The sequence below is a fragment of the Somniosus microcephalus genome, chromosome 5, assembly GCF_052327205.1.
Source record: "Somniosus microcephalus isolate GS21.2 chromosome 5, FLI_Smic_1.0, whole genome shotgun sequence".
NCBI lineage: Eukaryota > Metazoa > Chordata > Chondrichthyes > Squaliformes > Somniosidae > Somniosus > Somniosus microcephalus.
The window spans coordinates 206,874,566-206,897,318 of NC_140991.1; positions in this window are offsets into that span (position 1 = coordinate 206,874,566).

Sequence of the window (22,753 nt, forward strand, 5' to 3'; positions counted from 1 at the left end):
ATCTCCGACAATGCAGTGCTCCCTCAATACTGCACTGGAGTGTCAGCCTAGATTTATGGGCTCAAGCCTCTGGATTGGGGCTTGAATCCACAAATCTTTTGATTCAGAGGCAAGAGTGCTACCACTGAGTTAAGTTGACACTTTTGAAAGATTACCACACTTTGCTTTGCCTTGTGTCAAAACTTGTCCATCAAACTAAAACTAAGCCTAACTTTTTATCCACTGTTATCTTTGGGGTTAGCCATCATTTTTCATAATAGCATAAAGGGTACTTTAAAGCAACGTGCAATATTTGTCAATTTAGAGAGGTTTTTGGGAGGTTTTTCTTTGTACTGTGTAAAAAAATTAGTTATGGGTGGCCCTTTTTATAATGCATATTTCCCCCCCAATATTTTTTCTCAAGATTGGCTATAAACAAAGTAGTAAAATAATTTTAAGTTGCAACGTGCTCAATCTTTTCAATAATTCATCTAACTTCAAAGGCAAGCCAATGAGCTTGCCTTAACTGACATTTTTCTGCATAATTAGAGATTTATATCCTGTGGAAATTGAATGAATGTTTTTGCTACACAATAAAATACGCTACAAATAATTACTAATTTAATGCATCTATTGCCAAATTCCCACAGAATATGTATCCATCCACATAACTGTTTTCCAAACGTCTGTCATATTTCAAAATGTCAAAAGTATGAAAAAAAGAGTTTAGTGCTGTTTTTCTCCGATGTGGAACCAAACATTTACAATCATATTCCGATCTGCAAATTTCTTTTACCAAGCAGCAACTAAACTGATTGACCAGAGATTCTGTTTAGTAACAGCAAATAGACTTTCTGCCCTTAGAGAGACAGGGAAGCTTAAATAACTCCACTTTAGCAGCAGACTAGGCATTGGCCCATCATGACTATGCCGGCTCGTTGAAAGAGCTATCCAATTAGTTGAAAGCTACTATTGAATCTGCTTCCACCACCCTTTCAGGCAGTGCATTCCAGATAATAACAACTTGTCTGTAAAATAAATTCTCCTCATCTCCTCTCTGGTTCTTGTGCTAATTACAGGTAGACTATCCTTTATCCAAACTTCCGAAAACCGAAACCCTCTAAAAACCGAAGGTTTTTTCGTTCAGCGTAAGTCGTGCGCACGACATGACCAGAGTGGCGCACGACTTACGCTGAGCAGGGCAGAGGGTCACTGAGTTCCCTCCTGGGTAGGAGATTGCAGGCCGAGCCGGGCAGTTGTGAAGGAGGTATACCGGGAGAGTGAACCCAACAATACAGCGGCCTGTCCGATATTCTTTTCTCCCCCCCCCCCCCCCCGACCCCCGACCCCCCGCCGACCACCACCCTTTCGGATAAGGGATAGTGTATCCTTTATCCGCACTTCCGAAAACCGAAATCCTCTGAAAACCGAAAGTGTTTTCGTTCAGCGTAAGTTGTGCGCACGACCCCGACCCCCGCCGATGCCGACCCCCACCCCAACCCCCCGCCGACCCCCGACCCCCCGCCGACCCCCACCCCCGACAAATTTCCCAGTCTTATAAAATACCTTCTGAAATCTGAAATTTTCCGAAAACCGAAACACGGCTGGTCCCGAGGTTTTCGGATAAAGGATAGTCTACCTGTACCTTAAATCCGTGACTTCTGGTTACCAACCCTCCTGCCACTGGAAACAGTTTCTTCTTATTTACACTATCAAAACCCTTCATAATTTTGAGCATCTCTAGTTAAATCTCCCCTTAACCTTCTCCGCTCTAAGGAGAACAGTCCCAGCTTCTCTAGGCTTTTCACATAACTAAAGTCCCTCATCCCTTGTAGTAAATCTCCTTTGCAACCTCTCCAAGGCCTTGACATCCTTCCTAAAATAAAGTGCCCAGAATTGTACACAATACTCCAGCTGAGGCCTAACTAGTGCTTTATAAAGGTTTCGCATAACTTCCTTGCTTTTGTACTCTATTCCTCTAGTTATAAAGCCCAGGATCCCATATAGTTTTTAGCAGCCTTATTAATTTGGATGCAATAGTACTACATGCTTGTTATTTGTGAAATAGCACATCACCCAAAGTACCATGAGCAACACCATAGGGCTAGTTTTATTCAACAATTTCTGCCATAATTGGCAACTTTGTAAACCTGCTGTAACCTTTATATTCAGAAGGATGCTTTCCAGTATACACTCAGAATTTCTCAGGTCGGAAATATCAGGCCCTGTGACAGATTAGTGGGAGCTATTGCAATTTTATCTAGTAACAAATGTGATCTCAGTAATCTGCATATTTTGTATATTAGTGCTTAACACAGGAGGCAGGAGATGACCTGATTTTTACTGGCAATCACAGAGAATGTTGATTTGAATCATTTCATTAAAATGTGTTAGCATTGGGTCTACATGGCTTCTGAAAATCCATAAGTAAATTAGTTAGCAAATGTCAGCAGAATTCTTTTTATCAGTTTACTCATGCTGAATTTTTAAAAATTCAATTAAGTTCAAAGCCAGTTGCTTTGAGTAATCTACCAAAGGAATGTAATTGCTGAAAATAACTGCATAGCATTGAAACATTCAAATTAAGTCTTTATTTCCATTTTGCAACAGAAAAGTTTGTCCTGAAAGTATCAATAAACTGTGCATTTGACTGTGTGCTTAAATGACTTGTCAATAGTGAAAAGGGGTTTCAGTCAAACAATTTAAGTTCAGTTCAGTCAGGCTAAAGATTATTTTAATTAAACAATTCAGGAAATAGCAGAGATTCCATGAATAATCAGTGTTTCTGTCTGCAGTTTAATTATCTGTTAAAAATTATTTTGTTTGAAGATTGAGAGACTTTGCTGCTAGCCAGCAATTCAGATATTTTCAGTAATTATTCGGCTCTGGGATAATTTTTCTAAAGTTTGTTGTAATGTGACATTTGCAACAGTTAGGAATCTCAGAAAGCTACACTTATAAGCACTGGGTATTCACAAAAATTCTCATCCTTGTGTTAAATCTCTTCAAGGCCTCACCCCTTGCATAAAATTACAAAGGGATATTGATAGATTAAGTGAATGGGCAAAACCGTGGCAAATGAATTTCACTGTAGGCATATGTGAGGTCATCCACTTTGGACCTAAAAAGGATAGAACTGGGTACTTTCTAAACGGTGAAAAGCTCAAAACAGTGGACGTCCAAAGAGACTTCGGGGGTCCAGGTACATAGATCATTAAAATGTCATGAACAGGTACAGGAAATAATCAAAAAAGCTAATGGTATGCTGGCCTTTATATCTGGAGGCCGAGAATACAAGGGGCTAGAAGTTATGCTGCAGCTGTACAGAACCCTGGTTAGACCACACCTGGAGTACTGTGAGGAGTTCTGGGCACCACACTGTAGGAAAGATATATTGGCCTTGGAGGGATTGCAGTGTAGGTTTACCAGAATTATACCTGGACTTCAAGGGTTAAGTTACGAGGAGAGATTACACAAATTAGGGTTGTATTCCCTAGGTTAAGGGGTGATCTGATTAAAGTTTTCAAGATAGTAAGGGGAACAGATAGGGTAGATAGAGAGAAACTATTTCCACTGGTTGGGGAATCTAGGACTAGGGGGCATAGTTTAAAAATCAGAGCCAAACCTTTCAGGAGTGAAATTAGGAAACACTTCTACACACAAAGGGTGATAGAAGTTTGGAACTCTCTTCTGCGAACAGCAATTGGTGCTAGATCAATTGTTAATTTTAAATCTGAGATTGATAGCTTTTTGTTCACCAAAGGTATTAAGGGAAATGGGCCAATGGTGGGTATATGGAGTTAGGTCGCAGATTAGCCATGATCTCATCGAATGGTGGAACAGGCTCGAGGGGCTGAATGACCTATTCCTGTTCCGATGTTCTTGTTCCCACCCTATCTCTGCATCCTTCTCTAGCCCTATCACCACCCCCCCAAACTCTCCATCCCTCTGACTCAGGCCTCTTGTGAAATCCTCCCCTCCCTTCATCCCACCATTGGTGGTTGTGCCTTCAGCTACCTCGGCCTCATGCTTGGAATTCCCTTGCTAAACTCCTCCGCCTCGCCACCTCCTTCTCCTCCATTAAGATCATCCTTAAAATCCACCTCTTTGAACAAGCTTTTGGTCAGCCCTCGTAATATTTTTTTCTTAGGCTCAGTGCTCATTTTTGATTGATTATGCCTCTGTGAAGCACCTTGGTACATTTTTCTACATTGAAGGTGATATATAAATGCAAGTTGTTGTTGTCATCATGGAGAAGATTGTTATCTTTTACTAACAACCAACATTTTGTTTAGAGTAAACCATCTGGATCTGCAGATAATCCATACTCTTGGAAACATGCCATTATCATGTGTTTGTATTTTTAAACATTTAATACAATAACAATTAATTTAAGCCCTTTCTTATCCTAAACTTTTCAAAAAATTTCAACAAGGATATATACTTTATGGTATACTATATCAAGTATTTTGAAATCTGCACTTTTCCAACTGGCCATCTGTTAGATATTAATTGAAGGATACAAGAGATTGGCCACAGATATAAAAAATATTAAAACTATTTATCAAATTCAAACTCAAACAAGAAGACTTTGAATCAACACAAATAATCAATTTTTGAGGGGGGGAAATAAATGGGTAACGCCTTAAAACTCAAGTTATATTTAGAGTTATGTCCTTCAGTGGATCTCTGTTGACAACCATAAGAAATTACAAGTATGGGCAAGTATGAGGGAAATACAATTAAGCTTTGGAAGTAAGCGACAGAAATATAATGTGAAAATATTTCAGTGACGTTGCACCACATACAAAGGAGCAGTTGTTGCATAGCAATCAGGAGTAGGAACCTTCAGTAATTTCCCCCTCCCTAACTCAACAGCCCTGACAACAGTAACAGAGCCTTCTGCCACCCCATTTGAGATGAATTATCTCAGCACAGGCCAGGGTTTAAACCTGGGGTTTTCCTGCTGCTATCTGACTTAGCTTCTCACTGAATAAACTCACTGAGCCATTAATCCCCAAGGGTTTGACTAAGTCATTGAAATTTAAAAAGAACAACTTTGGATATACATGTCAGAAAAGAGGAGAATGCACAAATCATGAAGAGAATTTAAAATGTTCAAAAGAGGTTTCACATTCATAAATGTTTTATTCTCGATGTGTTTCCCCACATTGTGAAATAAGTCTGTATTGCTACGTGGTATGATGGGTTCCTGTGTCAGAGATTCTCTATTGCCCTTCATCATTTGATTTCATTTTACCAGACAAGCTGAACCCCCAGTGACACCCACTACCTCCAGGTAGGTGAAACTTTACCTCACTTGTTTTCCTACAACAAATCCAACAATGTGGTGGAATATCTCCCTTTAGCGCCCTGGAGTCATCCATTTTAGAGGAGCAGACACACAGAACAATGGAGATTCCATTGTGGTACATTTGCAATGTATCATCAGCAACAAAGGTTTCTGTAAGGTCTGATAACAAATTATTAAAACAGAACATTCTTGGAGGCTAAAAAGAAAATTAAAAAGTGCATAATTGCATTGTAAGCGGACTATAAAGAGACCACTGTCACCAATTATATGGAGCAGAATCACAAGGAAATATACTTGTCCCTTACATCATTAGCTCTTCTGTGATGAATGAAGCTACATATCCAATGTGGGGAGGGGTGCCGTTCAACCATCAGAGGGATAGAAAAGCTAACATTCTAGGAGTTATATAGTGAGTAAGTACGCAGCACTCTTCATGCTTACCTCTTTTACTGAAGTTCTCAGCTCTGAAATTATGTTGTGAGTTGTTTCAATGTATCTCCTGGACTGCGGGGGTAGGAGAGGAATTTTCCAGGTTTTTTGTTCCCTTATTGACTCTGGGTTTTTTCTGGGTTTTGTTGCCTCTCCCAGGCTGCTGTGGGAGGGAGTGGTGGGGGGAGGGTGGGGTTGGAAGTGTCTAGCCATGATGCTCCAGGTATCATGAGTGTGGGGCAGTCTTAATGAACCAGCTGGTCTTTTCCTGACTGTCATTTTCCTATATTCAAATGTCAGTAGACGAACATACAATATTACAATTTATCTGTAATTCCTCCCTCTGCTATTTGACGAGAGATTACTTTAATCAGGTTTAACATCCCTATTAAATTAGTGGAGAGAGAAATGTCAGATAAACGTGTTAGCACTTGAATATTAGTATCCCATGGCATAACTGTAGGGGATTCATTTAATAAACTGGCCAGACACAGCCCTGTGCTTTTGCACCAATTTGTAATTAAGGAAAAAATAATTTAACAATTTTTTTCAACTATTTGAACATATCAAATACATGTTTATCCACATTGTTCGCAGATTTTTTAAAAAGTAACATGTTCTGCCAGAAATGTATGTTTTCAACACTGAATGTGCAGATGCATTTTTATTCTACTTTGTTTAGGTGATGTTAACGAAAGTAAGCAGCGGCTTAAAGACGGTCAGAGAAAGATGCAGAACTGGGCCAATAGTGCTTGCATGTAGTTGCAGAGGAATATAAGGTTAATTTGCCAAAACAGATTTCTATCTGAACAATTTTTGTAAGCCAAACAATTTTAAGTAAAATGGGATTGGGATTTATGATGTAATTGATAAAGTGATTCTGTGGCATAGTCTTTGAGACAGCTGCCAAATTTGCCTTTTGAATATGGTTATCTGAAGTAATAAAAGCTGTGGTAATTTTGTAGGCTTGTGTGAAATCGCCATGCGACTGGATAGCAGAATGACTTCAAATTCAGCAGTTTATGTTTTTCCTGACTTTAACTTTGTGTTTTTTCGGTAGTTGTATTGGTAGTATGTATGTACTAACTGTTTTAAGACGTAATTTTTAAAGATTTAATTTCTTTTGAATACATAAATTATTCTGATGAAAGGAGCATTGTGGTATAAATTTTTGCCTCCAGGTAATCTGTATGTATAGTTATTAAAATGGTTGTTTTCATACATGCTTTGTCCCTGTTCTTGTTGCTTCCCCAAAATGATCAGTATAAAAAGTTTCATTGAATTCCTATTTGCTCTATGTTTAACAGCCCCATTGTTATCAATCATATCCGGGTATTTCCCAATGTTCTAGTGCTGGATTTATACATAGTATTACACTGGCACTGTTTTTAGCCAGTGATATTGAATATATGATTGATTGAATGAAGTTCAGAAGACAGTTCTACATCTAATACCACAAGTTTTTATTACAGAAAGACACATGTTCCAGAAATATGTGGCCATTCCAGCATACCCGCTTCTGTAACTTTGGCAAGTGTACACTGGAATGACTGGATACTATACCAGGACCTGACATAATCGAGTCCTGACCTAATGGGAAACTTTTTGAGATGACTGTGTGAGGGCAGAGCCTCCGTCTGTACCTCAGAAGTCCATCATCATAAGGGGAGTTTGGAGGGGGAGGGTACTCACTTTATCAGGAGTTCCCACACACCCCTAGTCTTCACAAGGTTAGCATGCCTCCTGGTCCCAGTGGATGTGGGACCACCTGGCACTGGGGTCTAGGCTGTGATCGAGGCCCAAAGATTTGGGCTTCATTTTTTATTTAATTTAAAAAGAGGCCCCATTTATAAGAGGATTGAGGGGGCATCTTCCAAGGGAGGGACCCAGCACCCTCTCCCCGCCCATCACTACTCTGTCAGACTTTCTGGCCTCATGCTTATGGCAGTCACCCCAGATGCATCCCTAATGGTGTAGGTGTCCACCACTGGTTTAATAATAAAGGAACCTTCCCCTGACCCATGAACTTTGGTGGGGTCAACGACGGAGCTCTGGGGTGGGTGCATCTTGGCCCTATGCTGAGATCCACTGCGCTGCCAATTTTTTTAGGGCTATGATGTTTTACCTCATTCACTGATTGGTGGTACTACTTTAGAAGTCACAAGGCCGTTGGTGACAACAAAGAAGGCCACCATAACAACTACTTTAGCCCAGCTTTAAAAAGCAGTGGGCCTCACATTATTGCTTAGTTAATAATCACACCATGAGGTATTGACTGAGCCATATAGAAAAAAACACCCTAGGTTTGGTCCCTGTTCATTGTTGAGTTAAATGATGTGAGCTGGGTTGTGTCAACTGTGATGCCTCTGAAGTCGAATAGACAACCAGTCATTAAGAGTGGTCATTTGGACAAGGTATCAGAGAGCTTTGTATCCCAGCATGAATCAGTGCTCTCTGGAGAAAAGAAAAGGGAAAAGTTGCATTTATATGGCTCCTTTTTATGTTCTCGGGATGGTCAAAGTGCTTCACAGCAATGAATAATTTTGGAAGTGTGGTCATTGTTGTTATGTCAACACAACAGCCGATTTGCACACAGCAAGATCTGACAAACAGCAAATGACAAATGATCAGTTCGTCTGTTTTTGGTGGTGCTGGTTGAGGGAGGAATGTACACCAGGAAAGCTCCCTGCGCTACAAACAGTGCCACAAGATCTGTTGCATCCACCTGAACTGGTAGATGGGACCTCTGACTAAAGACTGGCACAGCAGATTAGTCAGATTTCCAGTAGATACAAATGAATAAACCAGATAACTTTAGACCAGTTAGTCTAACATCAGTAATGATAAATTGTCAAAGTAGAAGCATTGGTTAGAAAGCAAAACTTTAATAGACCACCAGGGTCTTTCTCACCTAATGTGAAGAGACACATTTTTGAAAATACTTCCAGGCAATTTAAGAATATGCCTGTTTTTATAAAGGATTGTTGAAAATTCTTTGTTCCAGTCCTACTCAAGCCCCCTCCCTGACCACTTCCAATACATTGATAACTATGATAGTGCCGCTTCTTGCTCTTGTTCTGAGAGTATACACTCAATAGAAGGACGCTGAAAGGTGTGCATTTTGAGCATTATAAATAGCGTGGTCAGAGCTTCGATGCTGGGGGTGTTGGCCTGAGCAAGAACACTGACGTTGGTGCGCCTATCCTGCCAATGGATTTGCAGGATCTTGCCGAGGCAGCGTTGGTGGTACCTCTCCAGTGCTTTGAGGTGCCTGCTGTACATGGTCCATGTCTCTGAGGCATACAGCAGGGCGGGTATCACTGCTGCCCTGTAGACCATGAGCTTAGTGCCAGGTTTGAGGTCCTGGTCTTCAAACACTGTCTTCCTCAGGCGACCGAAGGCTGCACTGGCACACTGAAGGCGGTGTTGGACTTCGTCATCGACGTCTGCCCTTGTTGACAGTAGGCCCCCGAGGTATGGAAAGTGGTCCACGTTGTCCAAGGCCTTGTCGTGGATTTTGATAATTGGGGGGAAGCACTGTGTGGCGGGGGCAGGTTGGTAGAGGACCTTTGTCTTACGGATGTTTAATGTAAGGCCTGTGCTCTTGTACGCTTCGATGAAGGTGTTGACGATGGTTTGGAGTTCGACCTCCGACGGGTCATATTGTCTGAATGCCCGATACGAGACTCCCAAAACAAGCGCTCTACTCGGAGCTCCGGCACGGCAAGAGAGCCCCAGGTGGGCCGAGGAAATGCTTCAAGGACACCCTCAAAGCCTCCTTGAAAAAGTGTAACATCCCCACCGACACCTGGGAATCCCTGGCCCAAGACCGCACAAAGTGGAGGAGAAGCATCCGGGAAGGCGCCAAACACCTCGAGTCTCTTCGCCGGTAGCAAGCGGAAGCCAAGCGCAGGCAGCGCAAGGAGCGCCGTCAACCCAAACACCCCTTCAACCACCGTCTGCCCCACCTGTGACAGAGACTGTAGGTCCCGCATTGGACTAATCAGTCACCTGTGAACTCATTTTTAATGTGGAAGCAAGTCATCCTCGGTTCCGAGGGACTGCCTAAGAAGAAGAAGAGGATAAATAGGTACATAGAGTGCAAGAATAAATAGCAAATGACATTAGTTGGGAGGCACAGTTAGTAGTGCAGATGAGAGCAGGAAGTTACAAAGGGACATAGGTAGTTTGAGTGAGTGGGAAGGTTTAACATTCACCAAAAGATGAGATTTAATAGAGGTTTTTAAAATTATGAAGGCTTCTGATAAAGTGAGCAGAGAATGACCATTTGATCTGATTGTGGAGTTAGTGATGAGGGATCATGAATTTAAAATTGTCACGAAGAGATTGAGGAAAGAGGTTAGGAGAAATTTATTTATATAGAGGGTTGTTAGAGCATTGAATACTTTGCAACAGGAAGTGGTTGAGGCAGAAATCTTAGCTTTTTTTAAAGGAGTAGTGAATACATAGTTAAAGCAGGTATTTGCTATTGGGAGAAACCAGGACAGCGATTTCAGTTTTTGATTGCTCCAGCAAAGAGCTGGCACAGACATGATGGTGAGCGGCCTGCTTCTGTGCTATAAACCTCTATGATTCAATAGCACGCATCTTGCTGGAAAATCTACAAATTTACATATAAAGTAATGCAATCTGGTGTATTTCCCTATTCTATTATTGATTTATATTTTGTTCCAGGGTACAACATAATATATAATGCAAGGGTACACAATTATATTCCACTTACCTTATTCATTAATCTTACTGAGGCCTGGATAGGGCACTACATTAATCCTGGTTTTTAAGGGGTCCAATGAAAATGATTTCACTGTACTCTCTCCCTTTATCTGTTACTCTTCCCTCTCTTATTCTTTCCCTGAGAGTGAAATTCCTGTTCTCATTCATTTTAACAAAAACGTAGATATGCTTATAAAGCAGTGTTTCCTCCAGCAAAGGCAGGAACATTATAATATAATACATTACAACAGTGACTACACTTCAAAAGTACCTCATTGGACATAAAGTGCTTTGGGATGTCCTGAGGTTGTGAAAGGCGCTATATAAATGCAAGTTTCTTTCTTTCTTTCTTTCTTTCTTCTAGTAGTTTTCTGTGACATTGTTCATCATAAGTCCTTACCTTGTGATTTTTGTCCATCTCTCATTTTGTGGCTGTGATTTCATTGTACATCTTTGTCTTATGTCATAATATCTGTTTTTGTCTCTAAGCTGAGATTTTGTCGTTGTGAGATTTGCACCTTACAATGGTGTCCTGGTGTATTTGTGTATATGATTGAGACCATCCATTCAGCTGTCCCTGCTGCATCCCCCCTTCCCTTATCCACCAAGACAAACTTTCCCCAAGGTTTTGCCCTGCCCCAACCCTGAACCTGTGTCTTTCTCTAGTTTCTCTTCTATCTCCCCTCATGCCTGCTCTGAGCTCATTTTGTCCATGAGACCCAACCCCTGCTCTCTTGACCTCACTCCGACTAAACTCCTGACCCATACAAACTCCTTTGTGACTGTAACCGTGGTGCACTATCCCGCCTTGTCCTTCTCAACCTCTCTGCAATCTTGGACATAATCAACCACATTAACCTCCTTCAACTTGGTTCCATTCTTGCTTCTTTCTCGACCCCTTCACTGCTTCTGTATTGTCATCCTGCTTGTCTGACATCCAGTCCTAGATGAGCTGCAATTTCCTCCAGTTAAACATTGGGAAGACAAAAGCCATCATATTCGTCCCCTGCCATAAACTCTGTACCCTCTGCTCCAATTCCATTCCTCCCCCCAGCTGACTGCTCAAATTTGCAGCATCCCATTTGACCCCAAGCTGAGTTTCTGACCTCATATACTCACTATCACAAAGGCCGCATACCTCTGTAACATCGCCTGTCTCTGTCCCTGCCTCAGCCATCTGGTGCTGAAACCCTCATTCATGCTTTTGTCATCTTCAGATTCAGGTATTCCAATGCTCTCCGAGTTGGCTTCCCATCCTCCACCCTTCATAACATTCAGTTCACCCAAAACTCTGCTGCCTTTATCCTATCTCTCACCAAGTCCCACTCACCCATCACCCCATGTTCACTGACCTACATTGACTCCCAGTCCCCCGATGCCTCAGATTTTAAATTATCATCCTTGTGTTCAAATCCCTTCATGGCCTCGCTGCCGAGACCCAAAGCTCTGGAATTCTCTCCCTAAACCTCTCCACTCACCACCGCTCTCTCCTGCTACCTTAAAATCTACCTTATTGGCCAAGGTTTTAGTCATCCCTCCCAATATCTCCTTCTTTGGCTCAGTGTCAATTTTTGTCTGATCATTCTACGAATCGCCTTGGCATGTTTTCCTACATTAAAGGTGCTATATAAATGCAAGTTGTTATTATTCCCCATGTAGCAATTTGTGTGGATTTGTAGGCTTGTGTGCATGTGATATTTGCGAGAATGATATTTGCCTGTTGAATGATATATCTTACAGTTGATGTTTGTCTGCAGCTTGTGCTACTGATTTCTTTGAGTTTCTCTTTTGTGTTTGTAGTTGTGTTTTTTTGTGCATTATGCAATTTATGTTGTTAGTGATGTGTGTGTCACAGTGAACTGTTGATGCCTGTTTCTGAAATGATATTTGTCTGGTGGGATGTGTTGCTGCTTGACATCTATGTAATTGTTCATAATAAATGTCCATGTGGTGATTTGTTTTGTCTATTGTTTTTCTGTGTCCCTGGTGTGTTCCTGTGCTGTGTTTTTATCCTTTTGATGCCTGAAAAAAATAATTGGAAGAAGGAAGCGGAGTGATAAAACTGGATGTGAAAGATGCAGGGGCGAAAATAAATAATGGGAAGAAAAGGGAGATGGAAGGCAATATTTTGCGCTGTGGTTTTGTAACTATTAATGAATGAAAAAATATTTTGGAGGATCGAAAGGGAGAGATAAAGGGGAATGAGAAAGATCAACAGATGAAAAAACATTGAGGGAAGAAAGGGCTGTGAAATCCAGAGAAGGAGAACGCTGGAGGAGAAAGGTGAATAGAAAAAAAGAGCAGGGGGGAAATCGTTGCAAACAGCCCACAAGCAGGGATTACAGGGCACAGAAGAAGACCACAAACGGCAAAGAAGCAGGGAATGTGGGGTACAGGGGAAGGTTGAGTACAGCCAAAAAATAGGGATTGTGGAACAGAGAAGGCGACAAAAGGCCCAGAAACAGGGATTGAGGTGGCAGGTATAAGAGATATAGAGGCCAGGCCAGTAGTGAAGGGACAGAATAATGATTGGGAAGGATGCTGCAGCTGGTGGGAAGATAGAGTCACAGACAAGGTAAAATGTATAGGGAGTAGGAAATGATGAAATCAGTTAAACATATTACATTAATATGAAATTAATGGCAAAAAGTACAAAGAAATTAATAAAATTAAAATAAAGAGGTGGGTGGACATGGGCAACTTGCCTAAGCACTATCAAGCCTCAGCCTCTGTGCTACCTGCAAAACTGGATTAAAAACTAAATTAGCATCCCCCCTCTTTGGCCAGTAGAAGTCCATGCTCTGTGAGCTCCTGCACAGGCCCTGGCTGCCATGAAAAGTCTCGCTCCCACCCCTCTCTCTGCCAACCATTGAGTGCTGGATGCTGGGGTGTAGCAGGCTCCCCTTACATTCAGTGTTCAACTGACGCAGACGTGTGAAATACGTGGGAGGAAGTATTTCCCTCATTAGAATTTCTTACACATGGGTAGGCACACCATTAACTGGCAGTCCTAGTTGCCAGGAAATTGGGGGAAGTCACAAGAAGGTGCAGCTGAGAGTATCCCCAAACACCTTACTGCCCCTGCCTACACCAGATCTGTGGAAAAATCAGCGGCTAGTCAGAGGACAGAATGTTGTAAGCCTAGACCAATGTGTTTACAAATTCATTAAAGCTAACAAATAAGAGAAAATATCTGGTAATGATTAATAGTAATATTTATATTAAAAACAGTATAATGTCCAAAGAAGAACATGATATAAATGTCTTGAGGTTGCAATTCAGTATACAATAGCATCCAAAATTAGTAAGAGAGGGAAAAGGGAGTAGATTAGTGCTTCAGTGTCAGGATCGAAGCACAGGATAGTATATAGTAAACCCAGTCAGCTGAGTTCTCAAACAGTGACTTCTGAGCCGAGAGCCTGTGAATATTTGTTACTTCGAAGTCAAGGAGCATCATGGTGCCAGTGCTCTGTCAGGTTCATTGGGTATGCAAGTTCATTTCATTTTGGTGAGAGTGTGTGCTCATATCTACTGTTTGACAGATTGAGAACTGGCTTTCTACAACTGCTAGTGTGAATGAAGTAGGATCACCATTTAGATGGATTTGTAAATAGGATGGGTACTTTATACTAAGAGTCCCCGAAGGATGCTTTCATGTGGTCAAATTATATTATTTTCCTGAACCAGATCAGAATGGTTAAATATGCACTGCTCCACTAATTAAATAGCTCTTATATTTTTCCCTTTTACAGGCTGTTTTTTGTCCTTTAGAGCATTTAAGGAACACAAGAAATATTCTAGAATCCTGAGGAGACAATAAAAAGTGTATTAGTTATGCGGGAGCGATTGCAAGGCACAAATTTAATCAAAGGGTTCAGAAGGCATAATAACATTGAATACAATCTGCAGTAATTTATAAGTCATTTGATCCCTCAGATTAGATTACTGCCTTGAATTTACTCCAGGGCATATGTTACTGGATTTAATATAATAATTATGCTGATAATTGTATCACATTTTTTATTGTGCTTTTGGTCCATTTTGGCGCAGCAGTATCTACTGACGACCAGTGTACTGTTGTCAACAGTCACAATTAATTATTATTACAACGCCACCACTGGTGGGATGATGTAATTACAGCATGCCAAGTTTACATAACAATTTTCATTAAAACTGTGGACATAGGAATTTATAATGGTGATATATAAAATTAAGGATAGAAGAGCATATGGCATTAAAATGGGGACTGAATTATGTCTGCATAGCCAGTCCAAGTATCACCCTCTAACCCTGCTTCCCGGAAGACTACTCTTCATCTTGAGGCCCCAGGTAGAACTTGACATTGTGTGATAATGTAAAATGGACGATAGCGAGTCCACAGCCTGTTTTACATGTCTTCCAATTTTAAGTTCCACAATGGAAAGATGTAAAACAGGCTGCCAACTCGTTATCAACACCCCAACCACGCCACCCCTCCCCCCCACTACCCCGTGTACAAGACCACGGGTAATAACAACAGAAAATGCTGGAAAAACTCAGCAGGTCAGGCAACATCCGTGGAGAGAAATTTGAGTTGACGTTTCGGGTTGGACCCTTCTTCAAAACTGGAAAGAAAAGAAACTAGATCGGAGGCAGGGCTGCGATCGGACAAAAGAATAAAAGAAACAAAAGAAGTAAAAGAGATTAGAAGCTAGACGAGATGGTAATAGGCTGGGATTAGGTGTAAAGTGTACTGGCAGGGCAAAAGATAGCTGCCAGGTGTGAGAGAGAAACAAAAGGAAAGGGGGGGGGGGGGGGAAAGGAGTGGAACAATTACAAGAGAAAATGAAATGGGGGCCGAGCTTATGATCTGAAATTGTTGAACTCGATATTGAGTCCGGAAGGCTGCAGACTGCCTAATCGGAAGATGAGGTGCTGTTCCTCGAGTTTACGTTGAGCTTCCATGGAACAATACAAGAGGCCAAGGACGGTGAGGTCCGAGTGGGAATGGAGCGGTGAATTAAAATGACAGGCGACCGGAAGCTCGGGGTCACCCTTACGGACTGAACGGAGGTGTTCCGCAAAGCGGTCACCCAATCTGCGTTTGGTCTCCCCAATGTAGAGGAGACCGCATCGTGAGCAGCGAATACAGTATACTAGATTGCGAGAAGTACAAGTAAATCGCTGTTTCATTGTAAATCGCTACATTGGGGAGACCAAACGCAGATTGGGTGACCGCTTTGCGGAACACCTCCGTTCAGTCCGTAAGGGTGACCCCGAGCTCCCGGTCGCCTGTCATTTTAATTCACCGCTCCATTCCCACTCGGACCTCACCGTCCTTGGCCTCTTGTATTGTTCCACGGAAGCTCAACGTAAACTCGAGGAACAGCACCTCATCTTCCGATTAGGCAGTCTGCAGCCTTCCGGACTCAATATCGAGTTCAACAATTTCAGATCATAAGCTCGGCCCCCATTTCATTTTCTCTTGTAATTGTTCCACTCCTTTTCCCCCCCCCTTTCCTTCTGTTTCTCTCTCACACCTGGCAGCTATCTTTTGCCCTGCCAGTACACTTTACACCTAATCCCAGCCTATTACCATCTCGTCTAGCTTCTAATCTCTTTTACTTCTTTTGTTTCTTTTATTCTTTTGTCCGATCGCAGCCCTGCCTCCGATCTAGTTTCTTTTCTTTCCAGTTTTGAAGAAGGGTCCAACCCGAAACGTCAACTCAAATTTCTCTCCACGGATGTTGCCTGACCTGCTGAGTTTTTCCAGCATTTTCTGTTGTTATTTCGGATTTCCAACATCTGCAGTATTTTGCTATCGTACAAGACCACGGGTGATTGGCTAATACATAATAAAATGATCATTTAAATTACAGTAAGGTATCAATCTTGTTTTCATTCCTGAACTGTCAATTGCCAAAATATCATCTACTCCCATAAAATACATGGGATTACGCTGTGACATACTAACATGAACACTTAATGTATCTGAAATTCTGTACTATTTTAATAGAGTCGCCAACCTGTTTAGAATAACTGGTTTAATGTCTCTGCTAAAATATCAAGGAGAGAAATTACAAATGAATGCTTTCAGTGCTCAAACGCTGGTGTCCCACAGCATAATTTCAGGGCCATAGAGAATGAAACACAGTTAGGGAAGCAATTTGTCTTTTAATTAATAAGTGAGTTATTGAAGTCTGTCTGACATTTGGAGTAAAGAAGCAGATAATTGCACCATCTGACAACGTTTAAATGTTTTTTCTTAATTTATGAAATTGCTTGTGAAACACATTTATTTTTGTGGGTTTGGATTATTTTAGTTGAAAAGTGCTTCTAACATCATACATGGGTTTTCACATAATTATCATAACCCATTTTTAAACTTACAACCATTGTCACTTCAATTTAAAAAGGAGAAAAAGCAATTAATATTTTAAATGAGGTACTATTTGTTGTGCAACTAACTTTAGTTAAATAAAAAAAGTTTAACTTTCAGTCATTCTTTGGCATAAAGTAAAATCATTCGAATTAAATTTTAAGTGGGGTGTCATTCTTTTGTATAATATTAACCCATCATTTTCTGTCAAAATAACAATGAGGCTAATGGCGCTCGCTGTTATTTTTGCGTAAATGGTACAGCATCTTCAGCCGAGGGGCAGATGCACGGTTAAAGGCAGAAATCCAAAAGTTGCTGTCCGAGTTGCACCGCTCGGCCATTAGCTTCGCGAAATCGGCATCTTGCTGTCTGCTTCACCATTGAAATGTATTGAATAGCGTGAAGTTGCTGAATTAGCTCGGTAGATACGAACTAAACTCGTCACAGAAAGTTATGTCTTGTCCATTTCAGTCGAAGTACCCTTTTGCCGATGGGATAAGTGTTAATTACTGCCAGTCAACCTCTCTGGCACTGAAAATTAACTATTACAAGTGGGGAATCTCATTCCTTCAGGTTGTGAATCGCTGGAGATTTTAAAATGTAAAACTTTTTTTTAGCTTTTCCTTTCTGTCTCTTTTTTCTTTCTCTCTTAATTCAATCTTTCTTTCCCTCTCTTTGGGCTGGATTTTACAGGGGGTCAACTGTGAAATCAAGTTGCAAAATGTGTTGTTAGTTGGTATGATTGGACTCGGATGAGGGTGAGTGTGAGGGGTGGCTAGTGAGATGGGGGAGTGATAATGTAGATAGAGAGGGATGGGTGGAGGTGCAAGGTAAGTTGGTGTAAGGATGTGCAGGAGTAGGATAGGGAAGGCAGAGTAATAGGGATGTGATGAGAAGCACAGCAGGATGAGGTTGAGTGTGGCTTTGTACAGGTACACTATCCCTTATCCGAAAGCCTTGGGACCAGCTGAGTTTCGGTTTTTGGAATTTTTCGGATTTCAGAAGGTATTATTATAAGACTGGGAAATTTGTATTTAATATAAATTGTAAAAGTTCAGGCTACCTCTTGCGACTGTTCCGTGTCTCATTCCCCTTCCTGCTTCTCTGGAAAGCCGGATATCGGCTGACTCCTACAAAGCTGGCCCGAAAATCAGGTCGGGGGTCGGGTGGGGGGGAAGAAAAGAATATCGGACGGGCTGCGGTTCAGGTCGGGGGGGTCCGGGGGAGGGGGGTCGGGGTCGGGGGGGGTCGAGGGGGTCGGGGTCGGGGGGGGTCGGGGTCGGGGGGGATCCAGGGGGGGTGTCGGGGTCGGGGCGGGGTCCGGGGTCGGGGGGGTCCGGGGTCGGGGTCGGGGGGGGGTCCGGGGGAGGTCGGGGGGGAGAAAAGAATATCGGACGGGCCACGGTTTGGGTCGGGTCGGGAGAAAAGAATATGGGTCGGGTCGGGGGGGGGTGAGAAAAGAATATCGGATGGGCCGCGGTTCGGGTCGGGTCGGGTCGGGTCGGGAGAAAAGAATATCGGACGGGACGCGGTTCGGGCCGGGTCGGGGGGAGAAAAGAATATCGGACGGGCCGCTGCAGCTATCGGACGGGCCGTTGTATTGTTGGGTTCACTCTTCCGGTTCCTCCTTCACACTGCCCGGCTCGGCCTGCAATCTCCTACCCAGGAGGGAACTCTGTGACCCTCTGCCCTGCTCAGCGTAAGTCATGCGCCACTCTGGTCATGTCGTGCGCACGACTTAGGCTGAACAAAAAAACTTTCGGTTTTTAGAGGTTTTCGGAAGTTCGGATAAAGGATAGTCTACCTGTATTAACGTTTCGTGATCTACTGAGATCATTGAAATGTTTGCGGCACTGCACCCAGGTCCTCCTGACAACATCCCTGCTTGTGCCCTCCTCTGCAATGCGCAACCAGGCTTTGTTGATCTCCTGGGGTGGCCTCTTCCGCCCATGGGGTGCTGTGACTCCCTCCATAAGCACATGAAGGGAGTCATAGGAGAGCCTGGGTGCAGCCGTGCACCTCTGTGCAGTGCTTGTCAGTGTTTGCAGCACCTCAATGCTGTAGAACACGGACAGCACAAATGTCAAACTCAATTTGCACATGATTCCTTTAAGGAAACCGGCTGATGACGCGTCCAGACTCGCTTCCTCTAATTGGCCAGCAAACATGCTGGGCGAGGTTAACAAGCCCAATCAGGGGAAATTCAATTCAGAGGCCGGAATGGAGACAGCAGCAGGTTCGGGACCCGCCGAGGTTCATAAAATCGCGGCCTTCATTTCTCTTTCTGTACCTGATTTGGCATTGAATTCACTCACTCTAATTTACATTTCCATCTCAGTCCTTGTGCTGTTAATTTCACAATCCTTCAATCTGATTGGTTAAGGAGATACACAGTTACTTGCCCTGTTCACTTAGGTCCCAGATGTCCTGTTTCCCTCGCTGCGCCGTTAGCAACTTGCACTTTTAGCAACTTGCCACCCCAAAATGTTAAAACTTAAATGTGCAAGGGGAAGTCTAACTAACGGCAGGCACTGTTAGATACCCTGGCACAGCAATTCACTTGCCAATAATTCTGCTCACTGCTTGATACTAGTTTTTATCATAGAAATCAGATTTGTGGCCATTGCCCCAGTTACAGGCTTGAAACAAAAGGTAGTCTGTATAATTTGCAATATTATATTTGCACATTTTTATTTGTGAGTAATATATAACTAATTAATTAAGTACTAATGGCATTATCCATTCCTGAGATGTGTAACTTGATTTAATAGGTTGTGGTGGCAGCTGTAACTGTACATCTGCAGTTGCTCCATGGACTTTTTTTTCAGCTGTCACTAATGCCTCTTTTCAGTGTAGGGGAGGGAGCAAAAGATAAGTAGCATGTTACACTAACTTAATTTGCACCAGGATGATGCCAGCATGACTGTCATGATAACGCTCCAAAAGTCATATAGTGTGGCAGAGCCACCAGGGGACTCTGATCTAATGTACATAATTATCTTTAACAAATTATTAGCTACAGAATGAATCTGTATCTTTGTTCATATTATTGCATGTACATAGCGCGGTCCCTTTAAGAATGAGACCAAACGCGATGACATCATCACGTTGATCACGTGATCCTCCAGCGGCGGGAAAACGTGATGATGCCATGACGTCAGGCTGGGGAGCTGACCTAGCCAGTCCTCGTGGAGCCAGCAAAGAGTACAGACCTGTAATTTAGTTCTCCTGTGTTTTCATGTTAAACTCTGTTGAATAGTATTAAACATCATTTGTTTGATAGACTGACTCGACCTCAGTCCTTTAGTTAGGAATCTAGCCATTCCTACAATAGAACCTTTTAAAAACATTGCAATATTCAAATTGATTTGCATCACTAGGCAACAATACAAACTTTATAATCTATAAATTGAACAGGCATGAGTGAAACAACAGACAAAGATGCCCCTGGCCGGTCTACCCACTTAACAATTGATGAGTTTACAAAGTGCCACTAGCTAAAATCACTGCTGGTGAGAAACTACTGCAAAGAATTCAAGGTTTACAATAGGCTCATTTTTTGAAGTGGTCACATCACATCCAAAAGACAACAATGACAAAAAAGGCCTCCTAGCATATGATGTGGCTGCCTTTAATGACCCTAAGGAAATTAATAAACAGGAATAAGCTAAATGAGATGCTTGAAATGAATATAACCCCTTTGTTTTGTATTGTATTGTGCTTCTAGCGTGCCGCTTGTGGTGAGGTTATCCAGTGCAGCAGTTTTCATTGGCAGTGCAGTGTAACCTCATACTCTGCCCTCACATTGTTTGGTAATGCACTTCAGTAAAATCCAAACCAATTCTATCCAATCCACTCACTTTTTGTGCAGCAGCTCGGCATTTCATTCTCTGTAAGGAAATTCCCCACCGCAGCAACATGGAGCAATTTTATTTTACACATCCTGCAGCTGAACATCACCAGCTGCAGTTACTTGCACATTTGTTTCATTGTTCGTCTGTTTATTGTTTTAGAAATCCTACTATAGTATCTCCTTTTACTATCTTAAGCTGAACGGCTTTATTAAAATCTCCTGTACTTCACCGTTGCATTTGCTATCAACACCGAGATGGGCTTTGCACCCATCTGTGAAAATGTTTTTATTTTCAGATTGCTTTTAAACACTGAGAGTGATCAATGAGAACTAATAAATGTTCAAAAATAACTGAATCCAGCTCAATTATACATCGGCACCATGGTCTCGATATTAATCCCTCCACAACGGGCGGGAGTGTCGGGGTTAAAAATGAAAAAATGGGGACCATGTCCCAAACCCGTTGGCATTTTTATGGTGGCGGGTGTCGTGGCATCTGAATGTTCTGCTGTGGAGAGGCTGGACACTTCATTAACAATTGGGAGCCCAATTTACATTTTACAGATGCCATGTGAATTCCTAGGAGGTCAGGAAACCCGGCAGTGAAGGGGAGGCGGGAGCTGCCGGCTCCACAAGTTGAGAGCCTTTTCCAGCACCCCTTGTGGGCCAGGAGGAGTAGGCGTGCTCCCCACAGGCCCCTCAAGGAAGCCTTTAGTCTCCCCATTACTGGTTGCGCCCTGTCTCTCACCCCTGCCGCAATCCCCGACCTCCCCACTCCAGCCCCGATGAACACACTCTTCCTCCAGCCGATCCCATTCCTGCCCAAGCCCCGAACACCAACCTCTCCATGCCGCAATTGTGGCCGACCTCCCACTCCCCTCCCTCTTCCCGCTCCCCTTCCCACCCCACGCCACTCCCTCTTCCTAGCCCACTCCCTCTTCCCACCCCACCCGCTCCCCTCCCTCTTCTCACCCCCTCCCCTCCCTCTTCTCACCCCACCCCTCACTCTTCTCACCCCCTCCCCCTCCTCCCCACCCCCTCCCCTCCCTCTTCTTAGACCCCTCCCCTCCCTCTTCTCACCCCCTCCCCTCCCTCTACTCCCGCCTCCCCTCCCTCTTCTCAACCCCTCCCCTCCCCTCCCCCTTCTCACCCCCTCCCCTCCCTCTTCTCACCCCACTCCCCTCCCTCTTCTCAACCCCTCCCTTCCCCTCCCCTCCCTCTTCTCACCCCACTCCCCTCCCCTCCCCACCCCACTCCCCTCCCCACCCCACTCCCCTCCCCTCCCCACTCTCCTCCCATCCCCACCCCGCTCCCCTCTCCACTCCCCTCCTCACTCCCCTCCCCACCCAACTCCCCTCCACCCCACTCCCCTTCTCCTCCTCTTCCCTCCCCTCCCCACTCCACTCCCCTCCCCTCCCCTCCCCCTCCGCTCCCCACTCCTCACTCCACTCCCCCTCCACTCTCCTCTCCCCTCCCCGCCCACCCAACTCCCCTCCCCACCCCACTCCCCTCCCACCTCCACTCCCTTCCTCACTCTCCCCTCCTCTCCCCACCTCACTCCCCTCCCCACTCCCCTCCAATCCCCACCCCACTCCCCTCCCCATTCCCACCCCACTCCCCTCCTCACTCCCCTCCCCACTCCCCTCCACCCCACTCCCCTTCTCCTCCACTTCACTCCCCACTCCCCCTCCACTCTCCTCTCCCCTCCACCACCTCCCCCTCCACTCCCCTCCCCACCCCACTCCCCTCCTCCCCACTCCCCTCCCCTCCCCACTCTCCTCCCATCCCCACCCCGCTCCCCTCTCCACTCCCTCCTCTCACTCCCCTCCACCCCACTCCCCTTCTCCTCCTCTTCCCTCCCCTCCCCACTCCACTCCCCTCCCCTCCCCCTCCGCTCCCCACTCCTCACTCCACTCACTCTCCTCTCCCCTCCCCGCCCACCCAACTCCCCTCCCCACCCCACTCCCCTCCCACCTCCACTCCCTTCCTCATTCCCCTCCCCTCCCCACCCCACTCCCCTCCCCACCCCACCCCACTCTCCTCCCCTCCCCTCCCCCCTCCACTCCCTTCCTCACTCTCCCCTCCT